Raw genomic sequence first — 25,652 nt, forward strand, 5'->3', positions numbered from 1 at the left:
ATAGATTCTTGATATTAACCTTTTATCTGATATGTCATTTGCAACTATCTTTTCCCATTCCGTTGGTTGCCTATTAATTTTCTGGGTGAAACATTAATTTTTTTTAAATAGCATATACAAAGTTCTCAACTAAAAGGATTAATAAAACCCAATCTGCCTATACTTAACAAAGTTTTCATGTGCCAGATTTACTTAATTTACTAAGGCTACTTAATTATAAGACTTGCAGGTGAAATTAATATGTGTATTTTTTTAAATCTACATTACGCATGGTTTCAAAAAAATGTTTTGATGCTATTTCTAAACTGGAGCAATTATCACTCAAAGCCTAATTTCTTTGTTATTCAATTTCTATATGCTTTTAACTACTGATGTATTTTGGTGACAAATTTAGCATTTAGCATTTCCTCTCCCATTTCTTCCTATACAATATTGAGCATCTCTGTAGAATAATCTGCAAAAATTTGGGACAATTTAATCCACCAAAGTGCATTAAAATACCATTGTGAGTTTAAGTGCAACAAATGCTTACTGTGGGTTAGGCACTACCCTTAATTAGATTTACCAGTTTATGTCTTTATCCTTTAGAAGCTGAGAACCTAGTGAAAGGTGGTCATTGCAGTGAACAAATTTTAAGGTATTAGAGGCAATAACATCTAAAGAGACTGGAGCAGGTAGCAAAGGCTTTTGGAGACAGAATCTTGTGGGACCAATCTTAAAAGAGAGAGGAACGTTACCCAGGGCAAGATAAGGCAGCTCCAAGCTGAAGGACAATACGACAAAAGGCATGGGAGGAGATAGAATAGGCTGTACACAAGAAATTATGTGCATTTCGATATTAGCAAGATTAATGCTTTGGTTCTCAATTCGTGTCTCAAATATATGGAAAGACAGTGGAAAACTCCAAAGAACGAGTGGAAAGTCAGATGAACCAAATTTCAGGCTCCTTTCATTTCTCCATATTTGTGCAAATGAGGTTATTAAATGTTCCTTAGTATTAGTGAAATGGGTTATAAAATCTGATCCCATCTCACAGGAAACATTGGGAAACACAATTATTAAAAAATGTTTTAGTCCTGTTTCCGTAGAATCCTGCTATAAAGAAATGTACAAGTCAAAGGCAATAAGAGACAGTAGAGTGACCATGGCATCCCAACAAGAACTAGAAATGTTAGGGTGTAAAGTATGAACTACGTTAACCCCCTTGAACTTGCAGATTGCTTATGCCTGGTGGGAAATGAGAATAAGTGAATCTGAGTTCGCTGTCCATGGTGATGGGCACGTGTGACTCCATCAGCTTATTTCTCACAGGAAAATGTTTGGGATACACAGTTCCTATTATACTCAAATAGAAGAAAACTGTGGAAAACACTCTTATTTTCGTGAGAACAAAACTCTTCTCATCCATTTAACGCACTCTCCAGGAGTAACATAAAGTCAACTTTCTAGCCAAGAAAGGTGGAGGATCAGATTTGATAAAGGACCCAATCCAGTGCCCTTTTCCCATGTGCTAGCATCAGAGAGGAACTTAGCAATGAGTTGTTGTACAGACTTCTCCTTGTTTATGTCCAAGGAAAAAAGTTATTCTCAAGAGAGATTATAGACCAGGGAGGTTGCCTTAGGTTGAAAGACATGTATGATAATTCAACTCACTTATCATTTGCTACCTTCCCACTATACTCGGCCCCTACACAACTTCTGTGTTGGTTTCTCATCTCTGTAGAAATTAGGAGAAGGGTAATTATGTTTGTGCCTTATTTAAGGCTTTTGCAATAGATTTCCTAAAAAACTCTTTCTCTACATATTATTCTTTTTTTTTAAAAGATTTTTTTTAATGTTTTATTTATTTCTAGGAGAGGGAGAGAGAGAGAGACAGCGTGAGCAGGGGAGGGTCAGAGAGAGAGGGAGTCACAGACTGAAACAGGCTCCAGGCTCTGAGCTGGCAGTCAGCACAGAGCCCGACGCGGGGCTCGAACCCACGAACTGCGAGATCATGACCCAAGCGAAAGTCGGATGCTTAACCGACTAAGCCACCCAGGCGCCCCTCTCTACATATTGTTCTAATAGTGCTAATCAGAAAGAAAATTCCTTTCATCCCCTAATAATTATGTTCAGGAACAACTCTCTGAGAATGTAGAATTCTAAAACATATTTTATGCATTTATTTCCTGTTGTGCTTAAATATAACTATGTCCCACACTACCGCTTTTTTTCCCTCTATAATCCTTCTACAGAACAGTAATTCATGAGAATCTGCTCGACAAACCAGATTTTGGAAGACGTCAAAGACACAAGACTTCAGTCAAGTGAAAAATGAACATGTGAATTACACAGTCCAATATATTGAATACCTTCCTAAGCTGTATGTACAACTTCAGGATGAAAATTTCATTGTAATGAGTCCAGTGACTCAATGATGAAAAATGTCTCTATTCATTAGGTCTCTATTTCAAAATAGAGAACAAATATTTCTTTTCATGCTTGCTTTTGTGTGTTAGCATTATTTTTATAATTAATTGATTTGGAATTCTGATCCCCAAACTTTAGTTGGCTTCATCCGCAGTTCTTTACAAGTGACTTACTCTATTTTATTGTATTTTAATGAATGGGCTGTCAGATGAAAGGCTTGTAACATCTAGATGAAATCTAAGTTCTCATTCCAAACTCCTGCATCTTGTCATTGTTTTACATATATTAAGGAGACCTGAAATCTTAATATTTCCTTCATTGCAAGATAGGGCACTATGATCATAGGTATACGATCATCATCATCATATTTTAGTCACATGAATAAACCTTGTGTTTGGGATGCCCTCCATACACACATGCATAAAAATATATGTTATACATAACATAGATACAGATGTATAAAAAGACATTAACACTCCTTCTCTCATACATAAAACAATACAAGTTTTCCCCATGTTAAAAGGAAGTGGCATGTTACAAGTGTGTGAACGACCTATTTAAAAGAATTTGTCTGACAGTTGAGCATTAACTCCTTCAGGGCACTGACAGATGCATTGTGTTCCACTGGAAGAGTAAGAGGTCATAGTGTCCTGACAAAGAAAAGAACTAACGACTTTACCTTGCAAAGTTAATAACTCTATAAATTCAATAAGATGTACAAATTTGACAAGCAGGTGAATGTTTTAATAGGTTGTACTGTGTTCTCAATTGAATTCTTTACTTCATCCAGTCCTACATTCTCTTCTTAATAAAGCTTAAATAAAATTAGTTTAATTAAATAATCCAAAAGAAATTTCTAGACACGAGACTAAGGGTTTGTAACTATACAGCTCTCACTCATTTATCTCTGGAAAACAGTGTGGAGGTTTCTCAGGAAACTAACAATAGAACTCCCCTATGACCCAGCAATAGCACGGCTAGGAATTTACCCAAGGGATACATTTATACTAAAATTTAAAAAGCAATGTAAAAACAAAGAGGTACCCTCCTGTGATATTCTATTTCCAAATTACTACAAACCCATATGGCTTTTCAGTGTGATAATTAAGTAAATTAAGTAAATAATAGTATGTACATATTTGGGCTTGGCAACTTAAATTTTTTTAAATAAATTACAAAATCTAAATCTTAATCTACATGCTTGTTCTGAGAGTGTTGTTTTGTTAAGTTGACCATTTAGCTGAAAATAAGAATAGCATATTTCTGTTGGTATATATTTTTTAAGCTTTAACAGTATTATTGGGTTAATTTAATCAAATGAAGGGCTCAAGCACCAAGGCAATTTTAAATGTACTTTTTTCAATAAAAATAAATTGTTAAACCAAGAGAGAACAGATGAGGCTTGTTGCTAAAGTAATTTACAAGTCAAAGGCAATAGACTAGTGACTCTACCATCTCAACTAGAGGAAGAGAATTCAGAGAGCAATGAAAGTATGAATTACTTTAAACTCCTGGAACTGCCCCAGCTAATTTCTCTGCACTTCCATCCATGGACTTTTCACACTTAAACTTACTGTTTATAGGAAGAAATGACCTTTACTCTCTCCATATTTTTACAATTAAACTAGCCTAAAATGACAGCAAAGAAATCTTACCTTGGAAACCAACATGAAAGGTTCATACTGAATTTCTTAAAATTTAGAACAGAATCAGGGGTGTGAGTGAAGTTGTTTAGAAAATTCTATCTTTGGGGCACCTGGGTGGCTTAGTCGGTTGAGCGTCCGACTTTCGCTTAGGTCATGATCTCGCGGTTCGTGGGTTCGAGCCCCGCGTCGGGCTCTGTGCTGGATGCCGGCTCGGAACCTGGAGCCTGTTTCAGTCTGTGACTCTCTCTCTGGTCCTCCCCTGCTCACGCTGTCTCTCTCTCCCCTAGAAATAAATTAAAAAAATATTTAAAAAAAAAGAAAATTCTATCTTTCAGGCCTGGGTATTTGCTTGTGTAGGTGTGAGCAGAGGGGCCACAGGAATGGAAAAGAATGGAGAAAAGTGAGACACTAGTGAAGGAAGAACATAGGGGGTAGAGGAATGAAATGGCAGAAGGGGTATTTTAGTGATATTAATACATAGTAATGGAGCAAGAGCCTGGTTTTTCTAAGCATTTGTCTTACCAAATGTAGCACATTTCTCATAAGAAACTCCTAAGTGCTACGTGTCATCCAAGCAAAAATCAATACAAAATTCTACCCAATATCATGTATGAGCCTGTTCTTGTGTAAAAACATATCTATCTAAGCTTATGCCCTCAGCTCTGCTCAGCTAGAAAATGTGCACTGGCAAATAACTGATAACCCACTTTCGGTCTAGATTGCAGCATGTGGTCTCAATCCTCACAGCACTGCGCATCTCGTGCTGTATTTACTATGATCTAAATTCCATCCCTCCTAACTGAGATCCCTTGGGAGCAGGGACTTTAAATCATTTTTGTAGCTCCTGCGGGGCCTCACAAAACATGCTCTTATTCCATGATGCTTTTCTTAATATTTAAAATGACATCATTCATAGTGATAGGCTTAGTCTGGCGTGGTATGGAAAGAGAGTCAATTTTGGATCCAGAGCTTGAACCCTTGCTTCTTTATATCGTAACTTCAGTTTCCTTACCTACAATGGGAGGATAAGAATAACTACCTTGAGGAATAACTGCCTGGGTGACTCAGTCAGCTGAGGTCATGATTTCATGGTTCATGAGTTCAAGCCCTGCGTCAGGCTCTGTACTGACGGCTCAGAGCCTGGAGCCTGCTTCGGATTCTACGTCTCCCTCTCTCCCTCCCCTGCTCACACTGTCTCTTTCTCTTTCAAAACTAAATAAACATTAAAAAAAAAAAAGAATACCTTGCAAAAATGCCTTGAGATTTGTGTGAAATGAGGTATGTAGGATGTGGTCAGCACCAAGGAGGTGCTCAATAAATGGCTCTGATTAACATTACCGGTTAACAAAGTCTTCCTTATTTGCTACCTGCAAAGCAGCAGAGAGCCAATCTGCTTTAAATGACCTGTGGAAATATTTAGCCCTTAAAGGCTGTTCTTATGTTTCTTTTTGCCATCTCAGTTTTTTGTTGTGCAAAACAGGAAAGGTAGTATTTCTTTATCTTTTGTCACTGGAATAGCACAACATGTGTTTACACTAATTAGATGTACAAAGCGAAATCAGTTGCCTCTTAGGATTTCACTTCTGCTAAGTAGCTTTAAAATGCTACTTGGGATTACATTGAAAAAGTAGGTTTGTTTTGAAGACAATAGGGTTAGAAAAATTGGATCTCAATGATAAAAAGAAGTAATCAACTAATTTTCATCATGTTTTATATATCCAACATACTCACTGTAGGGTTGTAATTGGAAAAAAAGCCTTCCCCTCTTATAATTCTGACTTGATTTCTTTCCTTTCTTAGAGAATTAGATGGAAAACATATGGAGATTCAGAGTGTTATGTAAAATATTCTTGTCATTTGTACTTAACAGCTAATAATAGAACCACCCTACAAATTAAGTGTTGTGTAACTCTTTAAGTGCCAGTTACGGTGTATACAATTGACCAGAAAAAAAATTCTTCAAAGGAAGAAGTCAGTATTTTTTAGATACTAAATGACTATTAAACGGACAGCAGCATAGCCATTCTTTTCAGAATTATGAATTCTATTGACTTTTAAATGCAGCAAGTTTTTATCATTTTGATATATTCTCTTCAAAAAGAGAATTCTTGGGGCACCTGGGTGGCTCAATCAGTTAAGCGGCTGACGTCAGCTGAGGTCATGATCATGTGGTCTGTGAGTTCAAACTCTGCATCGGGCTCTGTGCTGACAGCTCAGAGCATGGAGCCTGCTTTGGATTCTGTGTCTCCCTATCTCCCTGCCCCTCCGCAACTCACACTGTCTCTGTCTCTCAAAACTAATTTAAAAAAAAGAAAAAGTTAAAAATAAATTTTAAAAATAAAAAAAAGAGAATTTTTTTTTCTAATTCCAGGTGCTTTCTAGATTCATAAACCTTCCTAAACTGTCTCTTCTCCTTAAGTGACATAGTTGTGAGTATAGCAATGATGATTTGTTTCACTTTGCTGCCTGCATAAATGTGAACATTGGCATTATATATCTTAGACTATAAGGTCCTAGCAGAAATAAGATTGAATTTTTTTTCTTTTTTATTACCATAGTACTCATGGATAATGATATAGTAACATAACATTTATTGAACTTTTGTCAGGTGTCAAACGTTGACATGCTTAATGTGATATTCACCAAACCTTTGAGATAGGTACGAGTTTATTCTTTAAAATGTAGACAACAGCATGTTTTCTCCTAATTAAAAAAAAAAAAACACAGGTACATAAATTAGTAAGTTCAGAAAAACTGTGCAGAAATACGTAGTAGTTTCTTTTTTCTTGTTATTAAGCGACACTTATTTATTTATTCATTTATTTTATTTATTTTACAAATAGTTTATTGTCAAGTTGGTTTCCATATAACACCCAGTGCTCATCCCCACAAGTGCCCTTCTCCATGGAGGTAAGCGGCACTAATTTAAAATGAAGTGGTAGCAACATTGCATGGTCCTGCTGAATCTCTCTAAGCTAGCATTCGATTTTAAAACTGAATACCAGTGATATCTTGGCTTTACATCATTGTCCATATCTCCAGAAACATATTTTTGGGTGTGCTCAAAATGTGCTGTGACTCTGCAAAATTCATCCTTGAAAGTGGCAGGATAAATGTTTCAAAGGAAGTGCCAAAGAGAAAAAGTCATCAATAAAGTAACTTGGCCTGTACACTTTAAGAGGAATGTGATCCTATTTTTTTAATGTGCTGTAGTCTTAAAAACTCCTTTTTTTCATATTAAAATATCTGTCATTTTGGTGCAATGTTAGGAGTAGGTATGTATATGATAATTCATGAACTCAACAAATTTTACATCATTTCAATCCTTGTTTGAAAGAAGCAGGCTACTTCTCCCTCTTAGAAACCCAAGGAAGCAATAGCAGAGTATCATCCCAACAACAGAAGGCAGAAAATAGTGCATCTGTTTCTCCCACACACCGAGTCTGCTACTGGATAATGTTTACTTCCAAATATCTGCCAGCCACCCCATTCAGCAGTGGATCTGGAGCCCTGGTTCCCACGGGGGTCTTATCAAAAAAACCCAAAAGGAAAGTAAAAGAAACCATCACGTCTCTCCCTGGCCCGTTTGAGCAAAACGTATAGGAGTTATGTTGTCCATTTCCCCTGACATATAACAGTTCTTTTTCACTTCTAAAGCTAAACACAATCCTCTAAGAAATGATAACCATGTAATAATTTTCTAAAAAAACTTTAATAATTTGTTTTGATCTCCTTCCCTCAGGGTTATTACAAAACTTCCAATATATGGGAGCTCCAAGTTCCCAGCTTTCTTCCTTTATTCTTATTTAATAAAGCTGTATAGTATGACCACCAGGGTCATGTGTTTTACTCTTCTCTTAGATCCACTGTGTACCGGGAGAGTTCCCAGGGCAATACAGAAGACAGCTCTTCCACTGTGCTCAGAATAGAGCCCACCACAGTGGCACATTATTACATACACGTCTAGTAGCTTCTTGCCATCACAACTAGGACAGACCAAGAGTTCATGAATTTTTTTTTCCCTCAAGTATTCTGAAGACATACTTGGAACTGAGAATAGTACTGTGTTTCCTGGTAGTTTGAAATGTTTCTTCAAGTGACTGATACTGATTTTTAGATTTATAAGAATGGCTTTTCCCACAATTCCTCTACTAAGATTAGAAAACGGATGTGAATCCTAACTCATTCATCTGGTTGCCGATTAGATAGCCCTCTCCTCTGTATCCTCAGGGCCTGTTATGATCTTGATTCTAAGCCTACTCAGGCTGCTATCCATTTGAGTTTGAGTATTGTCACTGCCTGAAATTATTGCTACATTATCTCACCCACCTGACTGCCTGTGGCTGTAATTAGATCAGTGTAAGCCCCAAAAGATAATGATGCTAACACATAAAGGTTTATTTTTTGTTCAGGTAAAGGCACAGAAATATTTCAAGTCAGTGAGGAATAGAGATTATCCTGCGCATAGTCACTCATGGATCTAAGCTGATGACATCTTTGCCATCGTCAACACATGGTTTCCAAAGTTTCCCTGGCCATCAATATTCCAGAGGAAGGAAATAGTAAGTAGGAGCACATGTGAGAGGTTTCATCAGTCCCTTCTATGAATCAAGAACCGAAAGGACAGGGGCGCCTGGGTGGCTCAGTCGGTTAAGCATCCGACTTTCACTCAGGTCATGATCTCGCGGTTCCTGGGTTCAAGCCCCGTGTCGGGCTCTGTGCTGACAGCCAGCTCAGGGCCTGGAGCCTGTTTCAGATTCTGTGTCTCCCTCTCTCTCTCACCCTCCCCTGCTCTCTCTCTCTCTCTCAAAAATTAATAAAACATTTTTAAAAATTAAAAAAAAAAAAAGAACCAAAAGGACAGGGATGGGGTCCTGGTCATTAAATTCCATGGTCGTATTTGAATTGAGTGTTGAGCAATGTACCCTGCTTGTGAGCTATACAAATTTTGTAACACATTGTCTAATGGTGCTAGGGTTGTTTTGCTAGAGGAATAGGCAAAAACTTTTTCAAGCCAGGCTAACACTTACTCTGGCAAGACACATTCTTTAGAAAATTGAGTGACTTCTAGTCGGTTTGCTTTCAGTCTGCTCCATTTACCTATAACTACACCCAAAGTTAGTTCTGAGATAAAATTCTACATCTTTTCCTTTCTTTGTGGACTGCAATTAATCCTTGCCGCTAACTTAATGACAGCTACTTTGAGGCATCTTAAATAATGGGCTATGATGAAAAGCAATATTTTTGATGTGATCTCAGCCCTAGAGCGGGGTTCTTTTGGTTAATGAGAAGCACTGATGTGTTTTCCCTCTAAGTCTTTGTCAGTCTTATCTGTCCTACTGTTTTAAGCTCAGAAGCATTTGCTTTCCCCAACACCCTGAAAATCTTAATTTCTTCTTGAAAATCAGTCAATTCTTTCCTAAACTCATTTTTTGTTATAATATTGTTAAAAGCAGTAACAATTAACAAACACTAAAACTTGGGCTCTAACCACTCTCCTACACTATAGATGCAGAAGACACACCGTATCCCTTCCAAGTTATTGCAGACAATGCTTACCAGATTATTTACTTCAGCATTGCATGAATAGTCTGCTTTTCTGAAGTAATATCTAAATATTTGTCTCCTGCCACCCAAATACTAAGCCAATCCCATATATTTCAGGCTTTTGCTATGGTAGCATCCCTCTTTCTGTATTAGATAAGCTACATGCTCTAACAAATAAGGCCAAAATTTTAGCATCCCGCACAATTAAAGTTGGTCATTGTGATCACATAACTGTCCAGTGTGAATCTGGAAGGGGAAGGAGAGATATTTCTGTTCCATACAGTCATTCAGGCAATTAGGCTTATAATTCCTCTTGGCCTGCAAAGCCATCTTCTCAATCACCTAGTGGAAGGGAAAAAGAAGGGAGAAACACTCATTTGAGGTGTTCTGGGCCAGACTGGCAAGTGATGTAAGTGTTAACCTTCCCTCACATGCCACTGGCCAGATCTTGCATGACTACAGCTATAGGTCATGGAAGCTAAGACTTGTTGTTTTAGCCACTATCTTCAGTAATATGTTATACAGTGACAGTGATAGTTGGCATCCTTCTCACTCTTTTTCTTAAAGGGAATATGTCTGAAGTTTCTCCATTAAGAATAGTGTTTCCTGTAAATTTTTTGTCTATAACCATTATAGTTTAAGAAAGCTCCCTCTGCCCTAAGTTGCTAGGGGATGTTTTTTTTCATCAGAAGAAGTTATTGAATCCTATCAAATGCTTTTTTTAATTTCAGCTAATGATAATTTGTAAAGTTAAGTCTTTCTTACTCTTGTAATTATTACTTGAACAGAACTGCACCTGATTTGAAGCCCAGGTTTTTCCACCACAAAAGGATTTGGCAACTACTCCTAAGAAGCTTCTGTGCAACATGGAAATGAAATTATGCATCAGAATGGGTGTGATAAAAGAAAAATCATAATGCACATCTTGTCTCCAGAGAAACACCACAAATGTTCCGGGAATTGAGATGAGAGGGAAAGATCATGTTCAGCTAAAGGTTTTAAGAAAGACTGAAGGGGTAGACACCTACAGTCAGAAAAATACAAAGCATATGTAAGAAGCATATATAAGCCTAAAAGCAAGAGTCAAGTTTGGGAGAGCAGGGTGTTTCACAGTTATACCCTAGGAATCCTAACGGAAAACTCACTTCTCTAGGCCATGTAAAAGTAGACTTTTCATTCAAGATGGTACAATGAACATGTAACTATATATTTTCTCTTTTCTAAGATGCCATCTAATAATAGTAAAGGATAAGAAGCAAAATGGAAAGAACAGAAGAAATAATAATAACAACAGATGAATATTTCAATAAAGATCTGGAAAATGGAAAAGAAATTAAAGAGTTAACTGATGAATTCGAAAGAAAGAGGAAATATGATCTGTATAATAGAACTTCCCCCCAAAACTGAATAAGCTACAAGGGGAATAACAAGACCACCTGTGTGAGTGTTGGTTTCTAGGGCCTGAAATGAGCAGTGGGGAAAGGCTGGAACAGGAATTGTGGTAGAATAGCATAGTGGTTAAAAACACAGTTCTTATGGCCAGGACACATGGGTTTGAATCCAAGTTCTACCACATCCTAGTTGTGAGGTCTCGAATATGCTATTTAACCTCTCTGTGCCTCATTACTCTTACTTGCAAAATAGGATGAAAATAACAGTAGTACTTTCTCAAAGGGCTGTAGTGAGGAGCGAACAAGTTTATATATATATATAACATTTCGAATACTTAGTGATCAGTTAATATCAGCTCTTATGATTTTTTACTATAATACCATGAAAAGACATTTGACTTTAAGAAATATACATGTATTACTTTATGATTTATTATTTTCAATCTATTTAAAAAATTTTAAGCCCACCCCAGGAGGATAAGTGTGAAGGAATGAAGGTGTGAACAAAGCCAAGAGCAGAGAATGTGCAGAAGGGTGTGGAAGACATCAGCCTGTATTTTCACCGTGTGGCTGTCTAGACACAAATGAAATAAGATGTGAAGGATGGGAAAGGAATGTCCTAGAAAAACTGAGATTTAGTCAAGTACCCCAGCCGCCTGCTGCTAATGCTGCACTGTTATTAAAAACAAGCAAAAGATCAAGTTTATGATTCTGTGGGCTCCTTGAGGGCAGGACTGAGTTTGATTCAAGTCTTCCTCTCCAAGGCAGGGATTGTGTTAGGCTTCCATTGGTAAGAAGTGATCTCAATTATAGTTTGCCTGCTTGGAGTTTAGAGTCTTCCCTCAACATTTAAGAGAGGGACAGGCATAGGGTAGAAACACGCAGATGAAGGCCTGACATCCAAATGATCTCTGGAGAGTACCTGACATCTCAAGGACAGGGCAGACCTTGGGTCAGAAATGTCTGGCAGACTGCATGAACCCCTATGACATAAAATTTAAACCAAAGGATCTAATGTCACAACATGGAGTCCTCTGCCTCCCCATCACTCACATCAGACACACCATGACAGCCTTGCCCCAGGAGTGAGAGTCAGGGATGTCTGAGATTTCATGTCTCCTGTCCTAAAAGACAGGGTATGGCAGGGACCTGGCCACATGCCACATGCCTTCCCTTGATAGACCATAAGAAGACTGTCACACATCTGTGTTGTTCAGCAGCATCATCATTTGCAAAAATGCATACCATGGGCTCCCAAAGTGACTACTTTGAATGTATAAGTTCTAGTGTATTTTGGAAATCTCGGGACATTACTTAACAGTCACACTGTGCTGAAGTCTATTATATTCAATGACAAAGAATGTGGTTTGTTTCATGTTTAAAAGATTACCAAGTTGGGGGTGCCTGGATGGCTCGGTCGGTTAAACACCTGACTCTTGACTTGCTCAAGTCATGATCTCCGAGTTTGTTGGTTCGAGCCCCATGTCAGGCTCTGCATTGACAGCGAGGAACCTGCCTTGAGATTCTCTCCCTCTCCTCTCTCTCCCTCTCTCTGCCCTTCTCCCGCTTGCTCTCTTTCAAAATAAATAAACCTTAAAAATGTTTAAAAACAATTTTTTTAAAGATTACAAAGGGTTCCAATAGTAAGAGTACATTGTGCACACATGTGTGTGTATTTAGAAAAGGTATTATAGCAAATTTTAGGTTTTTTTCTTTTTTACGTTTCCTAGCTTACAAATTGTCTATAATAAGTTGTATTACATCTTTAAAGAAAAAAGGTAGTAGAAATCACTGACTTCTTCAAAGTTAAAAAAAAATCATGACCACACAGGTGCTAATTCACACTTCCCTAGTGGAAAAACTACATTCGTCTACATGGGATTTTACTTAATAATGATAAAAACAGTCCCCTAGATCTATGAACTCCTAGACTGTGTTGCTTGCATGTCTAATATGTTACAGTGACTGCTTAATTGTGGTTTATAGAAAATTGTGACTTCAGTTCAAATCAGAGACAAGAATTTCAGTCCTGCAGGGGGTATCCAAAATGTTCTTCAGTATAGATGGGTTTCGGAATGGAATTTGAGGTGATCAACACATGGTGAGTATTTTCTATTTATTTGAGCTTGGCCTTGAACTCATTTGACCCTTAGAGGCATTCCTAGAATTGATCTTATGCTCCGGGCAGTCATTTTGCAAGAAGAACATACAATTTCTCAGACTTCCCTCTTTCCAAGTTTTATGACTAGAGTTCAACCTGAGTTCACATTATCAGTTGATGAACATCACTCAGCAGAGCTTATTAACTGGGATTGTTGTCTCATTTTGGTTCTCGTCCAGATGGTTTTGCCAAATGCTATCAGTGCATCATATATTAGAACATGTTATTTCAGCCTCTACTTATGTTACTCATAGGATGTCCTTGACCCTTCTCATGGACTCTTCTCTCCTGAGGGTAGTGTTATTTGTAATGAGATGTGCTCGTAGGAAAGCTAACAAAGTAATTTTTAGACCATTTATCAACGGAAGTTGAGTAATTATTTAAAATATTGCCAACCATGTGAAAATAATTTCCATTCTCACATGAAAGATAATATCTTTAAATCAAAAGCAATTTGTTTAATGTAAGTCTTAACTTATCCTAAATCAATTACATTCTTTCTAGGCCTACTAAAGCACAAAAGTGCTGAATATTTGAATTTTCTCAGATCAAAGTACTTCCATCCCTGAGTATTTTGAAATTAAGGAAAGGGAGCACTGAAAAATGACCCACATCATTTATTCTTACTACAAAGAACAGATGAGATTGTCCGGAGCACAGTGACAGCCCGCATGTTATCTCCATACCTTTATTCTTATTTCCGGCACTCCTTCTACTGCAAAGCAATCAGAGTAATTTTTCTAAAACTTAAAACAGAAATTAAAACATAAACTACTTCGCCTATTTATTTATTTATTTTTTTACAAATAGTTTATTGTCAAATTAGTTTCCACATAACACTCAGTGCTCATCCCCACAAGTGCCCTCCTCCATGCCCATCCCTCCTCCCCCCCACATCCATCAGTCCTCAGTTTTTGTCAGCATTCAAGAGTCTCTCATGGTTTGCCTCTCTCCCTTTCCCCCACCATTTCCCCCCTTCTTCTCCCCCTTGTTCCTCCGTCAAGTTCCTCCTAATCCTCCTATACGTGCAAACATATGATATTTGTCCTTCTCTGCCTGACTTATTTCGCTCAGCATAACACCCTCAAGGTCCATCCATGTTGCTACACATGGCCAGATTTCATTGTTTCTCATTGCCATGTAGTATTCCATGGTATAGATAAACCACATCTTCTTGATCCATTCATCTGTTGATGGACACTTAGGCTCTTTCCATGTTTTAGCTATTGTGGAGAGTGCTGCTATGAACATTGGGGTACATGTGCTCCTATGCCTCAGCATTTCTGTATCCCTTGGGTAAATTCCTAGCAGTGCTATTGCTGGGTCATAAGGGAGTTCTATTGTTAGTTTCCTGAGGAACCTCCACACTGTTTTCCAGAGGGGCTGTACCAGTTTACATTCCCACCAACAGTGTAGGAGGGTGCCCGTTTCTCCACATCCTCGCCAGCATCTAGAGTTCTCTGATTTGCTCATTTTAGCCACTCTGACTGGCGTGAGGTGGTATCTCAGTGTGGTTTTGATTTGTATTTCCCTGATGAGGAGGGATGCTGAGCATCGTTTCATGTGTCTGTTGGCCATCTGGATGTCCTCTTTGGAGAAGTGTCTGTTCATGTCTTCTGCCCATTTCTTCACTGGGTTGTTTGTTTTTCGGGCGTGTAGTTTGGTGAGTTCCTTATAGATTCTGGATATTAACCCTTTATCTGATATGTCATTTGCAACTATCTTTTCCCATTCCGTTGGTTGCCTATTAATTTTCTGGGTTGTTTCCTTGGCTGTGCAGAAGCTTTTAATCTTGATGAGGTCCCAACAGTTTATTTTTGCTCTTGATTCCCTTGCTTTTGGGGATGTGTCAAGTAAGAAGTTGCTGCGGTGGAGGTCAAGGAGGTTGTTTCCTGCTTTCTCCTCTAGGGTGTTGATAGTTTCCTGTCTCACGTTCAGGTCCTTTATCCATTTTGAGTTGATTTTTGTGCATGGTGTGAGAAAATGATCTAGTTTCATTCTTCTGCATGTTGCTGTCCAGTTCTCCCAACACCATCTGTTAAAAAGGCTGTCTTTTTTCCATTGGATATTCTTTCCTGCTTTGTCAAAGATCAGTTGGCTGTATACTTTTGGGTCCACTTCTGAGTTCTCAATTCTGTTCCATTGGTCTATGTGTCTGTTTTTGTGCCAATACCATACTGTCTTGAGGATGACAGCTTTGTAGTAGAGGCTGAAGTCTGGGATGGTGATACCTCCCGTTTTGGTTTTATTTTTCAGTATTACTTTGGCTATTCGGGGTCTTTTGTGGTTCCATACAAATTTTTGGATAGTTTGTTCTAGTTTTGAGAAGTATGCTGGTGCAATTTTGATTGGAATTGCATTGAATGTGTAGAGTGCTTTAGGTAGTAATGACATCTTAACTATATTTATTCTTCCTATCCATGAGCATGGAATGTTTTTCCATTTCTTTGTGTCTTCTTCAATTTCCTTCATAAGTTTTCTATAGTTTTCATCATACAGATCTCTTGTATCCTTGGTTAGGTTTATTCCGAGGTATTTTATGGTTTTTTGTGCAATTGTGAATGGGATCAGTTTCTTGATTTCTCTTTCTGTTGCTTCATTATTGGTGTATAAAAATGCAACCGATTTCTGTACGTTGATTTTGTACCCTGCAACTTGGCTGAATTCTTGGATCAGTTCTAGTAGGCTTCTGGTGGAGTCTGTCGGGTTTTCTATGTAGAGTATCATGTCATCTGCGAAGAGTGAAAGTTTGACTTCCTCTTTGCCAATTCTGATGCCTTTGATTTCCTTTTGTTGTCTGATGGCTGATGCTAGGACTTCCAGCACTATGTTAAACAACAGTGGTGAGAGTGGACATCCCTGTCGTGTTCCTGATCTCAGGGGGAAAGCTCTCAGTTTTTCCCCGTTGAGGATGATGTTAGCTGAAGGCTTCTCATAGATGGCTTTGATGATGTTTAAGTAGGTTCCTTCTATCCCAACTTTCTCGAGAGTCTTTATTAAGAAGGGATGCTGTATTTTGTCAAATGCTTTTTCTGCATCTATTGACAGGATCATATGGTTTTTATCTTTTCTTTTATTGATATGATGGATCACATTGATTGATTTGCGAATGTTGAACCAGCCCTGTAACCCAGGAATGAATCCCACTTGATCTTGGTGGATGATTCTTTTGATATGCTGCTGGATTCGATTTGCAAGGATCTTGTTGAGAATTTTTGCATCCGTATTCATCAAGGATATTGGCCTATAGTTCTCTTTTTTTGTTGGATCTCTGTCTGGCTTGGGAATCAGAGTGATGCTGGCTTCATAAAATGAGTCCGGGAGTTTTCCTTCGACTTCTATTTTTTGGAATAGCTTGAGAAGAATTGGGATTAATTCTGTTTTAAATGTCTGGTAGAATTCCCCAGGGAAGCCATCAGGTCCAGGGCTCTTATTTGTTGGGAGATTTTTGATCACTGATTCAATTTCTTCACTCGTTATGGGTCTGTTCAGGCTTTCTATTTCTTCCCGTGTGAATTTTGGTAGTGAGTGTGTGTTTAGGAATTTGTCCATTTCTTCTAAGTTGTCCGATTCGTTGGCATATAAAAACTACTTCTCCTATTTAAAAATCTCCAATGGGCTTCCCATTGCTCCAGAGCAAAATCTTTCCTCTTCACCATGCTCTTCAAGGATCTCACAAGCTAAGGCCAGATCTTATCCCTCCTTCCCCCACCCTCTTCCACCCTTTCCTTATTCATAGGCTACAATCACTGACCTTTTCTCCTGAAACTCCAACACACTCTGCTTCTTCCTTTCTTGTGCTAACTTTTTCTCCTTTTTGTCTCAGATCTTTGCTTGGTTACCTCCTGCATATCATTCCTGTCTCACACATTTGAAAGTTATTGATGGTTTTACTTTTTGTCTGCTTTGTTTACTACTATATCCCCAAAGCTGGGAATAGTGAGTGGACAGAAAAATAGTAAAATTTTGTTGAATGAAATAGGTCTCTCCTGCCTACCCAAAGTAAAACAACTGCCTCTCTCCTTCCTCCATTAAATTCTATCTCACTTTTTTCCTTTATTTTCTTCATAGCACTCAGATCCTAGGACTGTCCTCTACATTTGTATAACTGGTTATTGGTAAGTCTCGATTCAACTGGGTAAAAAAAAACATTAAATCTTTTAACAACTATGTAATGTTTATTCATTTTTGAGAGCGATAGAAAAAGAGACAGAGTGAGGGGGGGAGGTGCAAAGAGAGAGGGAAACACAGAATGTGAAGCAGGATCCAGACTCAGCGGTCAGCACAGAGTCCAACATGGGGCTCAAACTCACAAAGAGATCATGATCTGAGCTGAAGTCAGATGCTTAACCTACTGAGCCACTCAGGCACCCCCAAAATTCAATCTTTTATTCACTGATGCTATATGGAATATACATTTCCGATTACTTCCAGACATCTTGGAGAATTAATAAACTTTCTAGTCTCTTTTGTTAATAAAGCTATTTCAATTTCAAAATGCTAATGTTGTGCAAAGCTCTGTGGCTACCCTTTGCTTTCTAGCTTTAGCTTCATGAGGGTTAGAAGCTGAGAACAAAAAGCAGGGAGGGACATCGTTGTACTTAACTGTTCCAGGTTGTGGTTCTCTGCTTGATGGCTGCAGCTGCTGATCTGGCTTACAGAAACTAGCCACCAATGGTCTCTGGGAGTCAAAGTACAAAATGGGATCTCTCAAAGGCATGGGGGAATCTCAGAAGGCTTTGACATCACATGGGGATTTATACCAGCTCTGCCCCTTCCGTTCTCGTTCAACCCCTATCCCCAAATTCTTATCCCAAGACTCTTTCTGTTAATGTCACCTTGCTTAGGGGCAGTCCTTTTATGCGAGACACCAGCAAGATAATTCTTTGGCCACTTTCCACTCGATCCAGTTGGGTATTCTGGCATCTGTACACACCAAATGGATGGAGTTAAACTGCTCAAGTAATGCCCTTCTCTAAGCCCTGTTGTTCCATTCCAGGTGTCTCCCTCTTACTCATATAGAAATGGGGCCATATTGGCAAAACACTGCACAAACAGCCTTCCAACAGTAAGCAAAACGGCGGTCTCCTATTTTCTTGCAGACATCCATCCTCAACCTTTGTAAGCTTTTCTTTCAGGGTCCCTTTCTCTTGCCCACTTAGATTCCGGGACTAGAAAGCACCCTTCTTTCCTCTTCCATCTGTTCCCTCCCAGATCACTGACAAGGAACCCCCCAGTGAGTTTCATCCCTCCACATTGCCCACTTTCTATGGACTTGGCCAGCAGAAAGTCTGGCTCTGTAAAGTCTAAGAAACTCCTGTGAGATGGTTGGGTCCCAGAAGCGAGCAGAACCCAGCTCAGTGGTTCTCTTTAGAATGAGGTGGTACTCAGTCTTTCTTGCTTTGTCATGGATGCCAATTATGAGAGAATGGGAATATCTCACAACATCTTATAACATTGGCTCACTTGTTTGTCATAAGCCACCTACAGCCCCACAGACACCAGGATTTAAGTTTCCTGAGAGGAGTCAATGACAGTAGGGGTCTCCATAAACCTAGATGAGTTAGAAGAGAGACATCACTCAATAAGTAAGTGGTGGAATGACTGACAGAAAAGTTTCAAACCTTTCACTGGGATGTATAAAATTTGTTAGAGTGATTAATAGATCACATCTCCTAAAAATAGTTAACACATTCAATGTTTTTCAAAACAACAAACTTGTTCACAACTTATCAATACACATCTATTCAAACTTGCAGCCACTCTGATAAGAGATGCCAGCTCACTACTTGAAACACATTTTACCTAAGTCTCTTTTCTGCTCAAAGCCCATCTTTACCAATGAAAACCTCTCTCACAACTGACTTCTTATAGAAATGTGTGTTTCCTGCATAGGGGGCTGATCTTTGTAGACCCTTGTGATTTAACCCATCCTACAACTTTAAGTTTGTAAGTTTTTAAGTTCACTTTAAAGTGAATGAAATGTGATTTCCCTTTACAGAGACACTTACTTCCCTCACCTTGACCAGCTCTGTTGTGAACACACCATTCTGCCCCTATACAAAGGAAGTTTCATTTTGATTTTAGTTACCCACAATTCCCCCATCTATTCATACACTGGCTTCATCATGGTTTTGTTTAATGACTTGCTTTTTGTATCTTCCTTCCCTGTGCATAACCACACCAGGTCATTCTTTACACTGTGTTTTCAAATAGTCTGTTTCAGTTGTCTCCCCAAGTCAACTGCTTTCAAATCAAGGACTGATTCACCTGTCACCACTATACCAATAGCACCTCACATGGTAACGGGCATACATTGGGCACTTACAGATGAATAAATGGATTGGTTTATTAATACTCTAGTAAAATCTTATGAAAGACCTTTACATCAGCTTCCAAAAGCAAAGCTTGCAATTATAGAGTTTAAAATGATACTGTTTTTGTTTTTGTTATTACTATTACTGCCAGTAGAAGTATTATTTCTACTGTGATTAGAAAAGCAGTAGATAAGCATAGAAATTACATTAACAAAAATCTAAAAATGAAGGTCAAAATTCTCTTCCTTAGGAATCCTCCTCCCGTAGATGTCTACTTGGTTTCTCCTTCATATCCTTCAAATATACTCTCAAAAATTTTTTAAAAGAAACTTCCCTTATTATCTTTTTTTTTGAGCTATTATATCAGTATTCTTTATTTTTTTTCTTCCAAGATTTTACTTAAATTCCAGTTAGTTAACATATAGTGTAGTTTTGGTTTCAGGAGTAGAATTTAGTGATTCATCACTTACATATAACACCCAATGCTCATCACAAGTATTCTACTTAATCTCCCACCACCCATTTAGCCCATCCTCCCACCCACCTCCCCTCAAGCAACCCTCATTTTGTTTTCTATCGTTAAGAATCTCTTGTAGTTTGCCTTTCTTACTGTTTTTTATCTTACTTTATTTTTCCTTCCCTCCCCCTATGTTCATCTGCTTTTTTCTTAAATTCTACGTGAGTGAAATCATATGGTATTTATCTTTCTCTGACTTATTTTGTTTAGCATAATATACTCTAGTTCCATCCACATTGTTGCAAATAGCTTATTATCTTTTAAAATAAACAATCCCTTGCTCTCTACCTCACTCCCCACCCCCTCCAACCACACACACCTTGTACTGAATACCGGCTACTGGCTGATTACTGCTATTAGCCCTCTCTGGGAATTGCCTGGGCAGAAGAAAGCCACCTTACAAGGTCACACTTCCTTCCCAGGGGACAATCTGCAACCAGTCTTTGGTCACTGCAGGAGCATAAAGACCTGTGGCTCCTTTACCACAACTCAGCACTATTCTGAAGGCCCTTCCTGGCTCCCTTGCTCCCCAGGGGGTTAGCGGAAGTCTGGTTGTGTCTACTTTGTAGCCCAAGCTCTCCCTCCAACCAACCCTGCCTCCACGGTTCTCTGACAAGTGTTGATCCTTTCAGTAAACTTTCTGCATCTCATCTCCATCACAGATTCTGCTTCCTGGACGACCTCCCTTGTTCCATTTTATTTTTCTTCATAGCACTTCTTACCCTTCCTGTTCTATCCTATATTTATTACTGATCTATTAGATATTCATTTTCTACTGTATTATGGACCACACCACCACCTCCCCTTCATTAAATTGTAAGCTCCTTTTTGGCATGTGCTTTGTTTTATTTGCTGCTATGACCACAAGCTTTGGAATACTGTAAGCAATAGATTTCGGTGGTAAATATTGAATGAATGAAATTGAAATTTGCAAAACTATATGCTGGATATACAGCCATTGCTCAAAAGGGTTCTTAAACCTCAAATTTCACCATCTACCAGAGATCCAAAATACCTACAATGGTGTACATTCAGATCAGAGCAGAAATTAAGAAATGCAAAGCGTATACCTTAGCCTAGTTAGGACTCCAGCGTCAAATGTTAACATTGCCAGGAACGCCTGGGTGGCTCAGTTGGTTAAGTGTCCGACTTCAGCTCAGGTCATGATCTCACAGTTTGTGAGTTTGAGACTCTCACAGGGCTCTGTGCTGACAGCTCAGAGCCTGGAGTCTGCTTTGGATTCTGTCTCCTCTCTCTCTGCCCCTCCCCTACTGTGTGTCTCTCTCAAAAATAAATACGCTTTAAAAATTTTTTTAGGCTAACATTTGCAGCACAATTTCTGTTATATTTCTATAATTTGGGTAACTTAGGTTGTAATAACCATCTTCAGAATAATGATAGCTAGAATTTGCATAGAGTGCTATGAGTCATAAAGCACTGCACATATTATTTTCATTTGGTTTGATACTGACAAAAATCATGCAAAGGACACAGAATTGTGAAGTCAGTTTTACTGATGAGAAGACAAAATCTCTGAGAGTTTAAATGACTTTTTCAACGACACAGCTGGTCCCTGAGTCAAATCTGGCTCTGCTGACTCCAAAGCCAACGTCCTTTCTCTTAGGACATCATCCCAAGGACTCCCCACAGAGTCACTCTACAAAGCTAAAGTTGTACGGTAACACCTAAAGCAACAGCAAAATATGAACAACTCAGCCACTCATTTAAAAGATATCCTGTATGCTAAAGTTAGTGTTGGTAGTATATTTACTGAAGCAACATTTTGTGGCAATTCTGAGACATTTGTTTTGTTTCATTTTTTACATCTGTATCTGTGAATTGATGCCTTAGCTCTACTGGACAAAAGACTTATCCTACTTGCTAATTCTTATACCTCTAAACATTCTTTTGCAATTCTTTGCCTTTCTATGGAAGAAGATATGTAGAGATGACCCTTGAAAAGCATAGGTTTGACCTGTGCAGGTCCACTTAAATGTGGACCTTTTTTTAGAGTACAGTGCTGTAAATGTAGTTTTTCTTCCTTATCATTTTCTTAATAACATTTTCTTTCCTCCAGCTACCTTTATTGTAAGAATACAGTATATAATATATAAGACACACAAAATATGTATTAATTGTTTATGTTACTGGTAACGCTAATAGTCAACAGTAGGCTATCAGTAGTTCAGTTTCGGGGGAGTCAAAAATTATATGCAGATTTTCAACTGCATGGCGGGGTCAGTGCCCCTAACCCTCATGTTGCTCTAGGGTCAAGTGTATTTCACCCATCTGTAAAATTGACTTGCTTTTGGTTTTGAGACACTTTCATTCTCTTTTACATATTTTGAAGATAGAAATATAAAAAGATCATACATGTTGGTGGAGCATGTGACTCTTGATCTTGGGGTTTAAGTTTGAGTCCCACATTGGGTGTAGAGATTACTTTTAAAAAACGAAATATTTTTTAAAAATTCATATAAACAAAAGCAAAGAAAATTACATATAGCAGCTCCATAAAAGATCACATTATCACACTAATACTTTTGTGTATATCCTTCTAATACTATACATATATAATGCTATATGATATATATCATATAATACTTATTATTTTACTAATTTATGTTCCCTAAATTTTTCTCTGGTGATACAGAAATGTTGTCTTCTCATTTGAACATCTAGAAATCAATTAGGATTTAAAAAGCAATTAGGATTAAAAAAAATTTTTAATTTGTAGATAAGTTCTTACCAAAACTAACACAATTAATATGATTGTCCACAGCAAATAAGTCAATAATGACCTGAAACTTCCACATTAAAAATAAAAGGAAAACATCTATGTAGAAAATCCAAAAGAATGAACCAAAATGTTCCCAGAACTAATAAGCAACTATCGCAAGGATGCAGGGTACAAGTGTAATATACAAAAGTCAATTGCCTTCCTGTATGCCAACAATGACCAAGTGGAACTTGAAATTAAAAACACAATACAATTTACATTAGCACCCAAGAAAATTAAATTAAATTCTTAGGTGGAATTCTAATAAAATAAGTATAAGATCTATATAAGGAAAACTATAAAACTCTGATGAATGAAATATAAGAACTAAATAAGTGGAGAGATATGCCACATTTATGGATAAGAAGACACTATATTGTCAAGGTGATAGTTCTTCCCAACTTGATCCAAAGAGTCACTGCAATCCTAATAAAAGTTTCAGTGTTATTTTGTGGGTATTGACAACTGATTCTACATTTTGTATGGAGAGGCAAAGACCCAGAATAGCCGACACAATGATGAAGGAGAAGAAAAGGTTGGAGGACTGACAGCACCAGATTTCAGGATTTACTATAAAACTACAGTAGTCAATCCAGTGTAGTACTGGTGAAAGAACAGACACATAGGTCAATGGTGCAGAATAGGTAGCCTAGAAATAGACCCACATAAGTATAGTCAACCGATCTTTGTCAAAAGACCAGAGGGAATATGATAGAAAAAAGACAGTCTTTTCAACAAATGGTGCTTAAACAACTGGACATACTACAGGCAAAACAAAATCTGGAAATAAAACTTAAACCTTTCACAAAAATTAACTCAAAATAAATCATAGACATAAATGTAAAATGCAAATGGATAAACTTCTTAGAAAACTTAAATAAGCCTGGATATGGTGATGACTTTGTAGCTACACCACCACAGGCATAAACCATGAAAAAATCATTGATAACCTGGCCTTCACTAAAACTAAAAATTTCTGCTCAGGGGGAGCTGTTCAGGGCTACCACCAGGAGCTGACACATCTGAGACCAGGAGCTGCTGCCATCAGGGCCCTGGTTTCAGCAATGGACACCGTAGCCACCTCCTACTAGGACATGGTTCACGATGCCCAGATGGATTACTATGGCACCTGCCTGGCAACCTGCTCATCAGGCAGGTCCATCAGAATCTTCCATGTGCTCAATGGAGGGCAGATCCTCATCACCAGACCTCAGGGGACATGAGGATCCTGCGTGACAAGTGGCCTAGGGCCACTCCCTATATGGCAAGCTCCTGGCATCCTGCTCCTTTGACCAAAAAATCCTTATCAGGAAAGAGGAGAATGGCATCTAGGAGAAGACAAATGAGCGCACAGGACACGACTCCTCAGTAAATTCTGTGTGCTGGGCACCCCACAACTACGGCTTTTCGGAGTTCAGGTGGGGCCATCTCCCTGCTGATGTACACAGGAAAAGGCCAGTGGGAAATGAAGAAGGTCAACAATGCTCACATTATTGGCTGCAATGTAGTCAATTAAGCCCCTCCTTTTGAACCTGGAAGCCTCATAGTCCAGCTATCAGTGCAGAAGCCCAACTACATTGAGAAGTTTGCAACAGGTGACTGTCACAACCTCATCTAGCTGTGGAGGGAGGAGGCCAGCCAACAGAAGAAGAAACAGAATCTAGAAGTGCACAGTGACTGGGCTCGAGATGTGGCCTGGGCCCTCTCCATTGGTCTGCCCACCAGCACCAGCACCAGCTGTTCCCAGGATGGTCATATGTTCATTTGGACCCGTGATGATGCCTCGGTAATATGTGACCTCTCAAACTGCTGCGTAAGTTCAATAAAGTGTGGCATGTGAGCTGGTCCATCACGGCCAACATCCTGGCTCCCTTGGGCGGAGATAATAAGGAGACCCTGTGAAGGAGTCCATCAATGGGCAGTAGGTGTGCATCAGTGATGTCAACAAGGGCCAGGATTCTGTGTCTGCTTCTGTCACAGAGGACCAGCAGAATGAGTAGTGACAAGACAGATGAGGCCCATCTCCCCACTGCTGACTCCAGGACTGCTTCTCCCTGGACCAACTGACCAAACAGCTCAGAGGAATAGCTCCAACAAGATTACTTTCCCAGAAGTAGCTACAAATGCAACCAGATTGATTATCTGCCTTAACACAATTTGAAATGGTTTGTAATTTACTGTCTTGTAGAAAGCATTCATGTTATGAGGAAAAAGCTACAGTGATCTTCAAATCTATTATTTTAAAATAATTTTGTTCATTTTATGTACCTTTTAGGTTCAGGAATGTCTGGGAGGGGGGAGGTTTTTCTCAAAATAGTTAAATCAACTCATATTGCTTATTTAAAAAAATTCTTCTCTGAAAAAGACAAAGTTGAGAGAATGAGAAGACACGTTACAGACTAGGAGAAAATATTTGCAAAAGATGCATCTAATAAAGGGCTGTTATCCAAAATGTACAAAGAACACTTAAAACTCAACAATAAGAATACAAACAACCCAACTAAAAAATGAACCAGAGACCTTACCAGACACTTCATCAGAGAAGATATACACATGGTAAATAAGCACATGAAAAGATGCTGTGTATCATATGTGATCAGGAAAATGCTAATTAAAGCAACAATGACATACCAAATGACCAAAATCCAGAGTACTGACAACACCACATGCTGGCAAGGATGTAGAGCAAGAGAAACCCTCATTCACTGTTGGTAGAAATGCAAAAAAAGGATACAACCATTTTAGAAGAGAGTTCGGCAGTTTCTTATAATACACAAAACATAGATAAATTCTTACCATATGATCCAATAATCACACTGCTTGGTATTTACCCAAAGGTGTTGAAAACTCAGATCCACACAAAAAGCTTATACATGGATGTTTAT

General features: G+C 38.5%; 1 protein-coding gene and 1 pseudogene across 1 annotated transcript in view; both read left to right on the plus strand.

Moving 5' to 3' along the window:
• GYPA (glycophorin A (MNS blood group)) overlaps nucleotides 1-25,652 on the plus strand; it is an 81,971-nt gene that overhangs the window by 33,256 nt on the left and 23,063 nt on the right. The window lies entirely within an intron of this gene.
• Nucleotides 23,847-25,115, plus strand: LOC120242430 (annotated as a pseudogene).

Source organism: Hyaena hyaena, unplaced genomic scaffold, assembly GCF_003009895.1.
Source record: "Hyaena hyaena isolate Hyena2069 unplaced genomic scaffold, ASM300989v1 scaffold_304, whole genome shotgun sequence".
Classification (NCBI taxonomy): Eukaryota; Metazoa; Chordata; class Mammalia; order Carnivora; family Hyaenidae; genus Hyaena; species Hyaena hyaena.